At 46.7% G+C, this 9,527-nt stretch overlaps 1 long non-coding RNA gene across 1 annotated transcript; it reads right to left on the bottom strand.

Moving 5' to 3' along the window:
- Positions 1 to 7,226: 7,226 nt before the first annotated feature.
- LOC123424613 lies at positions 7,227 to 8,962 on the bottom strand. Its single transcript, XR_006621712.1, has 2 exons — positions 7,561 to 8,962; positions 7,227 to 7,448 (listed from the first exon to the last, which is right to left on the bottom strand). It is a non-coding gene; the product is annotated as an uncharacterized LOC123424613 (long non-coding RNA).
- Positions 8,963 to 9,527: the final 565 nt, after the last annotated feature.

Below are 9,527 nucleotides of genomic sequence, written 5' to 3'. Positions count from 1 at the left end.
CGGCCGCGGCGGCCTGGGCACAGGCTAGGGTGGCCGAGGGTCGACAGGAGGAGGCGACGCGTATGGGTATAATTTTTGCAGCGAATCGTTTTTCCCTTTTGCGTTGCAGATAAATGATGGAGCGCCGGTTAAATAACAAAAATTACAGTTTTTTTTTATAAAAATGCGCGGTGGGTTTTCCGACAGAAGCAATAGCCGTGGGGCAGCAAGCGGGCAGAGGTACGGTCGCGGAGGCGGGTGGGTTGAGATCGACAGTAGTGGTGGTTGAGGTCGGCCGCGGCGGCGAGTGGTGTGGCAGCGGCATGGCCACACGCCAGGGTGGACCACGGTCGACGCGATGCGCTCGAGCGCCGCAACTGGGGCAGTGAGCGGGGAGAGGTACGGCCGCGGAGGCGGGTGGGTTGAGATCGGCAGCGGTGGCGGTTGAGGTCGGCCGCGGCGGCCTGGGCACAGGCCAGGGTGGCCGAGGGTCGACGGGAGGAGGCGATGCGCACGGGTATAATTTTGCAGTGAATCGTTTTTCCTTTTGCGTTGCAGATAAATGATGAAGCACAGGTTGAATAACAAAAATTACATGGTTTTTTATAAAAATATCACGGTGGGTTTTCCGACGGAAGCAATAGCCGCTTTATTATTAGGTATAGAAATATGATAAAAAGACATTTAATTTTATTAAGTACCTCCTCTCCGGCATCCATTGTGTTGTGATTGGTCAGTACCTGCACTGCATGCAGCCGCTTGTGAGCTTGGTAACATGCTGAAGCAGTACTGTACACGTGTGTCCAAGCCGAAAGTGTACGGTGTGAATAAAAATTAAAAAGACGCAGCCTCCTGATTTTTTTAAGAGAATGAGGTTAAACCTTCGGCCTCTGCATCAATGCATGCAGCCATTTTATTACTTATTTCACAAAGGTCTAACAACAGTATACATCAATTCACCCAAAGTCACCACTCACACCTACAAACTCGATAATGTGGAGTGCTCTCACTCCACATATCTAAGACCGGTGTTGTTTCCAATCCATCCACATAACGTATCGGGAACAACACCCGGTGCAGCACACCTAAAACGCACACCTCACGCACACGTTTTACCAGCCGCCATCTTCCTCGAACCACTGACCCATCTTCAGGAAAGAGATCCGCATCATCCTTGCCAGTCCAATCATCCGTCGACGCCACCACGACGCCCAACGGCGCCACCGCCCTGCGCTCATCCATCCATATGCGAAGACTCCGGAAGATCTGTCGTGCGTAGCACCTGCCAACCAGGCATGACTCAGTGTAGCACCTGTCGGCCAGGCATGACTTGACAGCTCCACCGAAATTTCGTGCAAGACGAAGCCGCTTCACCTCCTGCCTCAGTCTGCCACGCTGCTCCACAAACGATACTCCGAAGAGAGAAACGACACCGCAGTACCGCCATCGTCCGATCTGGAAGACCAGATCCTAGGGTTTCCCCCGAAGCAGTGCCCACCACCAGCAACCGTTCAGGACCCACACAGTGCCCACCACCACTCAGCCCTCAAGGCGATGCCTTCAGGAAGGTCACGATGTCAAGGACGCCGCTGCCGCCCACCGGAGTTAGGGTTTTCACCCGAGAGGCAAGGAAGGGGAGCAGAGGAGCAGATGTATATCGACGTCTCCAAAAAGAACAACGACGCCCTTGAGCATAGTCGTCGGCGCGGCCGGCCTCGGCCAACCAAGGGGTTTCCCCCAATCCGAATCTCCTCCACCGGCTTCACCCACAGGAAGGGCCCCGGCAACCACGCCGGCACCGCCAAGAATCCGTAGGAGAGAGGCCCACAGATCAGGACCTGGGGGGCGCAGGTGGCGGTGCGGGCAGCGGCCGACGAAGGGGAACAACACACCTCCACAATGACGCTTCCAAGAAGATAGCGGCACCCGCGGGCGTCGCCTTCGCGGCTTCGATGAAACCAGAGCAAGGATTTCTCCCGGAGCTGCGCTGGATATCCACCGCCGCCGACCGCTGAGCATGGCCGCCACGCACCATCACGACCCCAAGCCAAGGCCACTGCACCGCGCGCCCTGGACACTGCTCGTGCCCAGCCGACCAGCGCAGCCGCGCCCGGCTGCCGCTCTCTACCACCAGGGTCGAGCGCCCCGCTAGATACAGCCATGGAGCCCCGGATCCGGCCTCCACCGTCGCCGATTGGCGAGATCACACCGGATCCCGCAACCGCCGACGCGGGGCGCCGCCATCAGAGCCCGAAGGCCGACGCGAGGGGCCCCGCCGCCGCCATCCCCGGGGCGCGCGCGGGTTCGTCGGCGTCCCCTCCGGCAGAGGTGAAGCGGGAGGGGGCGGAGAGGGGGTCCGGTGGCGGCGCGGTGCGTGTCTCTACGCGGAGAGGATGCGCGCCGGCGACGTTCTCGCGAGGCGCCGGACTGGAGGAGCGCGGGCCGGGCAGTGGCGTGGAACTGGCGAGATGGGGTGGCGGCGGCTGGCGGACGAGAATGTCTTGCGTTCTATACTTTGTGTCGCGGTGCCAAATCCTTTAAAATATGGGGAGAATTTTACTTCCCGGCCTCTGCACCAACTAAAATGGTTCTCAGAATTTTTTTGATGAGTGGTTTCATCACACGTCAAACTTAATCTTCAATAAATGGAAGAAAACTCCGTATGCAACTCACTATGCATCACGTGTCAATTTTATGAATTAAACTCGGGTCGTTGTAAACGCAGAGTATAACCCAAGTGCGGACGTGCCGAAGCACCTGATGTGCTGCGCCTAACATGCTTGATGATGCAGGTCAAAGTCGTACTTCCTCTGTATATAAATATTTATAATTAAAAAAATTAAATTAGTTTTTCTCAACCATAAGTATTTAGATACAAAGAGAATATATCATACCGTATTTGTATGCATGCATGCATACGACAGCATCGTATATAAATGCAAACCTCTTGCGTCGTGTACATGCCGGGCCAGACGGCCTGAAACGAGGGCGCAGCGTGCTGATCAACGGGCATGCTCTGTCGAATTAAGGCAACAACTTTGACTAGGGGACGTTCGTATCACTCTCAACTAAGACTATCATATCATATCTAATATGTATCACGTATGAAAACTAAATAATTTTAATGAGATGACGTAAAAAGTGCTCCACCTTGAATTTGTTGAGCACACTGCATGACAATTCATTCGAAGAAAGGAAGAAACAAACAAACTAGAAAGAAATTTGTGCAACTTGCGGAGTATAGTAGTGAATTACACCCACGATACAATAACTTGTTTGAAATTAACAGATTCATACACAAATTTAAAAACCCCACAAAACTCATACACGAACTTGTTTGTTGTAACTGTTGACTACAAAACAGTCCCACGTATGATACATCGACTGCCACGTCGCAAAGAGCCGCTTTTGATTTTTACACAAACTTCCCTATCTACAAGTTACTTCGCCCTACAATCAGGCGTTCTTTCACACTGTCGTAAATTCCCCACTCAAATCTCCACAAGCCCCAACGGATGTGTCCACGTGTTGGTCAACCCATATGATCACCAACCCCTCAATCCCTCCCTCAAAAACGTTCCCAATCATTGAATCCATGAGCCAAAACAGATGATCGTCGCTGCCAACTAAACCTAGCAAAAACAAGGAAAAGAAATGCCGCAACAAGGGAGGTAGGGAAAGGGGGGAATCGGCACATACCATACCCGGCGGGAACTCGGCCACAGCCCGTATGACCGGCCACATACCGCTTCCCTCGCTTCCGCCGGGTTCAAACCGGCGCACCGTCGATTGCTCCGGAGAGCTCGAGGAGAGACCGAGGGAGACGAAAAGGCAAGGGGTTACGGAAGGGTTAGCGAGGTTGTTTGACGAATCTGTGATAATATGGGGGTCCTCTTGAAACATGTCCGTCCGCGCATTTGACAGAGGACCACTACGGGCTAATATTCCATCTTTTAGGTTTTTATTTGTAAAATGGACAGAACATGGCGCGTGCCATATTCCGACATGGCATGCCACGTCCGTCGATTCAGACTGTTTTGTAATCAACTGTTATAGCAAACAAGTTTGTGTTTCCGTTTCGTGGGGTTTTTAAGTTTGTGTATGAATCTGTTAATTTTAAGAAAGTTGTTGTATCATGGATGTAATATCCTAGTATGTGCGGCCGAACTAGGATTGGATGGACAGAAAGCGAAAACCATGCACGTTCTATCTCTATGTATATTGCTATAAAAGCTACTTGAGCAAATTCAAAGGGAACGCCTTGGTTAGTTGTATATGTATACGTAGTGTGTCGCGTGTGTATGGGCCGATCGATCTTCTGTTGTCAATGCACGGCTGCATGCAGTGACAAATCTGGCTGTATAGTGCTAACATGTGTTGGGCTGTGCTAGTAAATGGCTAGATTGGGCCTTAATATTAGTAGTAAAAATTAATTTGACAGTGTTGAAGGGGGGCTTAACCCTTTTAAAGTCCCCTACTAGATTCACCACTGGCTGCACGCACCAGGTCCATGGACGCTGAGCTGACGGATGCATGGAAGTTACTCTATGTTGATGCATGGTGCTTGCACTTTTTGAACACTCAACCGATTAAATTTGTGGTGGCATGGCCGATCCATCGATGCGTCCAGATCTATGTTTGCGAGTTTGGCATGTACTGTATGTCCACTGTGTGGCGCGTGTGCATGCATGAATGAAACGAGGCGATTGACGCACTGTTTCTTCCTTCTCTCGGCAACTCACGCCTGCTTCTACACTCTATCACTCCATCCCCAAGTTGCTCCGCGCGTTGCGTGTGCCGCGACCCACTCGAACAAGAAGAGGAACAGATAAACAACTGCCAAGCAACCTGTGCGTCGCGTCGCGACGGCAACTTGCATGCGGGGTTCATGGAGTTGTAGTACTCCATACGTCCGAGCGAGGGTTTGGGTGGACGGGGGGCGAACACCACTCTCCGTATGTTCCCAAGAGCAACTTGAGCAAAGCAAAGGAAACTGCTTACATGGCCCATGACGGATGCATGCATGTGGAAATTTGTCATGGGACTTGCACTCTGTCATGGGGAACCGATTTGATTCTTGTTATCTGCTTCACTGCTTGTGTGTGCGTTGCCTTCGATATGGTGTCTATCCACATATGCTCTGGTCTTGTTCATACTACAAACTAAAATATCACCACAACACGCACGACCTTTGTATTTTTGTAGTGGCTTTGTTTTAGGGACTGTATTTTCGTAGTGCCTGATAGCGTCCACGGACTTACTACCAAAAGGGCTCGTGCATTATAACGGGAGAGAAAAAAAATTATAATCTTTAATTGACATGAACACATTTGACTGCATCATCGAGATACACTATCACCTTTAATTTTATGAAATCATGAACAATTTTTCTAAACTCGTGCACATATTTGAAGGTGTGAACATTTTTAAAATTCATGAACACTTACAAATTTATGAACATTTTCTAGAATCAAGATTTTTCTGAATTCATGAACATCCATACTATTCACAAATATTTATTTTAAATTATGAAAAATAGGCAATTTTCTTGAATCGGCGAACATTTTTTGAAAACTGATGGAATATTTTTTTAATTGATGAACATATTTTTGATTTAATAAACATTTTAAAATTTATAAAACTATTTTTTAAATGCGTGATGATTTTTTGAATGAATAAAGTATTTTATAAATCACACAGTTTTTTGAAACTTTATGATATTTTTCCATTGATGGACATTTTTTGAATTGACGAAATTTTGTTTGATTTCATAAACATTTGTAATACACAAACTTTTCAAAAATCATGAAAATTTTAATATTTTCCGAACATTTGTTTTAAATGTTGCACACATTTTTAAATAAGCATTGTTTTTGAAAAATTGCAAACTTTTTTGAATGCACAAGTATTTTATCTTTTATTAAACATTTTATGTCAAAATTTTCATTTTTTTTCATTTTTGAAACTTTTCTGAAGTCCTAAATTATGTAAAATGAAAAAAAGAAGAAAAAAAACAAATAGGAAAAATAAAAAATAAAAACAGGCCATCCGGATATGGGCTGGCCCATACTGACGTGCCGCGTGTTTTCCGAACGCGCAAAGCACGGTATAGGAGGTCACTACTGTGTGGGCCAATCCAGACAGTGATTATCCTATGTGAGACATTTTTTTTATCACTTATAAACGGTATTGATGGGTTATATTTTACAATTTTAGGGACAAATTTAATGATGTATGGTCAGATAGATATAAACAAATACTCCATATCATACTTTATTTTTTTCGCGCAGCCGCTGCGTTTTGATTAGCTGCAGCGCGGCCATTCTGAACAAGCAGCTAGCCCATGGATGCATGCGACATCAGCTGCAGGCATATCTAATAACGGATTGGAAAAAGAGACGTGACAATCCGATGAGCCAGGGATGGAGAGATCGGCAAGGCCAATAATATGACTGAATGAATGAAGTGGACACTTATGCAGTCTGAAAGAAAAACACACGGCCTACCGATGAGCTGAAACAAATCAGTTAAGACAAACAATGCGATGAGCAACACTACTGTACTAAAAGCATCTTCAGCCGTTGGAGCCCCCCAAAAGCATCACCGAACCTAAAAAGTTGGTATCTTGGGAGGTCAAAAGCTTTCACCATTTTCTGAATTTCTTCTTAAACTCACCTTCTCAATTTTGATATAAACAACTTGAAGGGTCTTGATCTAAAATATGAGATGTATATCTGAATAACAATGTGATGGTTTTCTTAGTACTCTCCTTGTGATCTAGCGCATTCACACATGTAAATCATATGGAGTATATTGTATTTATATTATAATATTTACATAGACCTCACAAACTTTCAAGAATCTCGTAGAACAGTATAACTCAAACCAGAGCCATGCAACTGAAGTAAACTAATGGTCCTAATATATGGGTGGATGCTTCTCTATAGTTACTTACCTTTTGTACATTTTGTATTCATCAGCCGCATTATTATCAAATGCACACCTTCTGAAATGAGATGTTGGTAGGAAACAGAACATAACTTTTCCTGCTTTTGACTTACTATTGCACACACTCTACAAGACCGTTCTGATTCTAGCCTGTAATAGCAGAGTAGCTATGTCAGGATAAAATTGACTCATCTGTATTTAACTATAGTAGTTACTTATTATGGTTTTTTTGCTTGAAGGTACGGTACTATACTCACATGGTGATGGAGATGGACTGTCCATCAGAACGCAATAGTACAGATCCGCATGATTAAGAATTTAATAACTAGAAGAGGTCAATCACTATATCCTCAATTTCAGTTTCCGTGGGGCATGTATTTTCCTCTTTTCTTTTCTTTACTAAAATGCAAAGAGCAAACAAAGGATAAGATATATCTACAACTCTTAACATACATTGGACAACCTTGAGAGTTGCGAAAGAAGACGATATATCACCATTAAGACCAGTGGAGGACATGTTTCTGGAGAAAGCAAATACCCATTGGATCAGTTTCACCGCACTATATATGGTCATATAATCTTCTGTGATGCTGCTTAATTTAATAATATTCCACACAAATACAGACTACTTACACTATTACGATCCTTGGAGAGCTGGCAATGGCGTAGCTGCAGGTCAACCTATCCCAAGCCATGCTCTTGGGAACTCCTATGAATAGCCTTGTACAAAAGGTTGCAGAGAAGGCCACACAAGGGAACATGAAAACTCTGGTGAAGAGGAAAAGTACGGACCTTTTATTATCATCTTGAACTTCTATCTATGAACACGAAAATAATTTGTGAGAATTTTTTGGTGAACCTGATTCTCAAGTCTCAACTCAACATGCAGAACCTAATGCCTTATTATCTTATGTTTTACGCTGTTCCAACCCAATGCTTTTATTGTAATCTGATGCCCTATTGCCTTGTGTTTTGCTGTTCCAACTTGATGCTTTATGAGCTCAAATTTTGGGGAAAATATGTGCACATGGGAAGGCACCTCATCGGGAGAGATGCAGCTGGGGCAGGACGAACGTGAGAGCACAGGGTAATTTTGCTATGTTTTTAAGAGAGCGCGAGAGCATAGAAATCAGCCTAAATTTGCCTTGCATTTTATTACTACGGACTGTTTTTTTTTGTGTGGGGCTACGGATTGGTATTTGAATCCGGCACAATGGCACAATATTAAAAGTTGGAGTGGTAACTCTCATACGTGGTTCAGTCTTTGCATTGGCATATTTTATTTTCATGAAATTTACATTGAAAATCAAACTAACATTTATATTCTATTCATGTTGCTTGCGACACATTGAATTAACGATGTTTTAAAGTTAAAATATCTATGTGTCTAATTTTATCATCCCGTAGCAACGCACGGGCAGTCGACTATAATTATAAAAATTCATTCAAAACAGTTTACCAAACAAGTATCAAAATTTCACCTGCAAAGCACAGTCACCAGTTAAAACAGTTAAAACAGCTTATCCAACGAAAACACAATCCCCTCAAAAACACCTTATCCTAACAACCTAATCCTAACCGTATACTACTTATCTAGCTACCCTTCAAAGCCCGTATGTATAAGATAGACTCAATCTAGCATCCAGGGTTTTTGCTTACCTCCAAGATCTAACTTCACCGATGGAGGACACGGAGGGAGAGAGGGTAGCCGACCGTGAGAAGGTAAGATCAAATCCCGCGCGTTCCTGCTCGATCTCCGCCCATCCATCCGGGCGAGCAGGGCGGCTTGCTGCACGGTTTCCTCCCTCGCGGCGCCTGCACGGAACACCATGCGTCGTCGGGCGTGGCCAGCAGAAGATGCCGACCGCGCATTGCTCGCCGACCGCGAGTCAGTCGCCGGGCGTTGAGGCCGACCGACCTGGCGCTGCGCTGCTGTGGACGTGGCTTCGACTGCGCGCTCTTGGCGAGATCGCTGCCCCCCGGATCTCGCAGTACGTCACATAGTGGTGGGGCGCCGCGCAGCGGGGGGCGCGGAGCGGGGGACGCGGGGCAGAGGGCGCCGCGCGTGGTTAGGACTGCGCGCGGGGCAGAGGACTGCGCGCTCGTCGGCAAGAGCGCTGCCCCCCGGATCTTGCCGACAGCACATGGTGGTGGGGTTGGGTGGGAGGCTGACGACGGCGTGGCCATGCTGTAAGGAGAGGCGGGGGAAGTAGAGTTGCTCCGGCAGGTCAATCGCGCCGTCGCAAGGTTCCACAACTCCGGCGCGCGGCGCGCCGGCCGCAGCACAGATGTGCTGCTTAGTGGATAGCACGGGAGGGGGGGACGGTGGTGGGTGGGGGGTACGGGATGAGTGTTGGCTGCTGCAGTGAAGAGAGAGTGCGGTGGTGATTTAGACTTGGCCAGTGTGGCTTTTTGCCTAAAAAATATCATAATTAACACAGATGTGGCCGATGTCTTCTACTGCAACCTCATGTACACAAGCGTGTGTTGGTGCACTGGTATGATAGGGAAAGATGGAGGAAAGAGTTTTTAGGTGCCCAGTGTTGACTGCAATTTCTATCAATTTTGTTCTTATTCTTATATTTTGTAAGTTGCATATG

The sequence above is a fragment of the Hordeum vulgare genome, chromosome 2H, assembly GCF_904849725.1.
Source record: "Hordeum vulgare subsp. vulgare chromosome 2H, MorexV3_pseudomolecules_assembly, whole genome shotgun sequence".
NCBI classification, from domain to species: domain Eukaryota; kingdom Viridiplantae; phylum Streptophyta; class Magnoliopsida; order Poales; family Poaceae; genus Hordeum; species Hordeum vulgare.
This window is presented reverse-complemented; position numbering and strand designations above follow the sequence as displayed.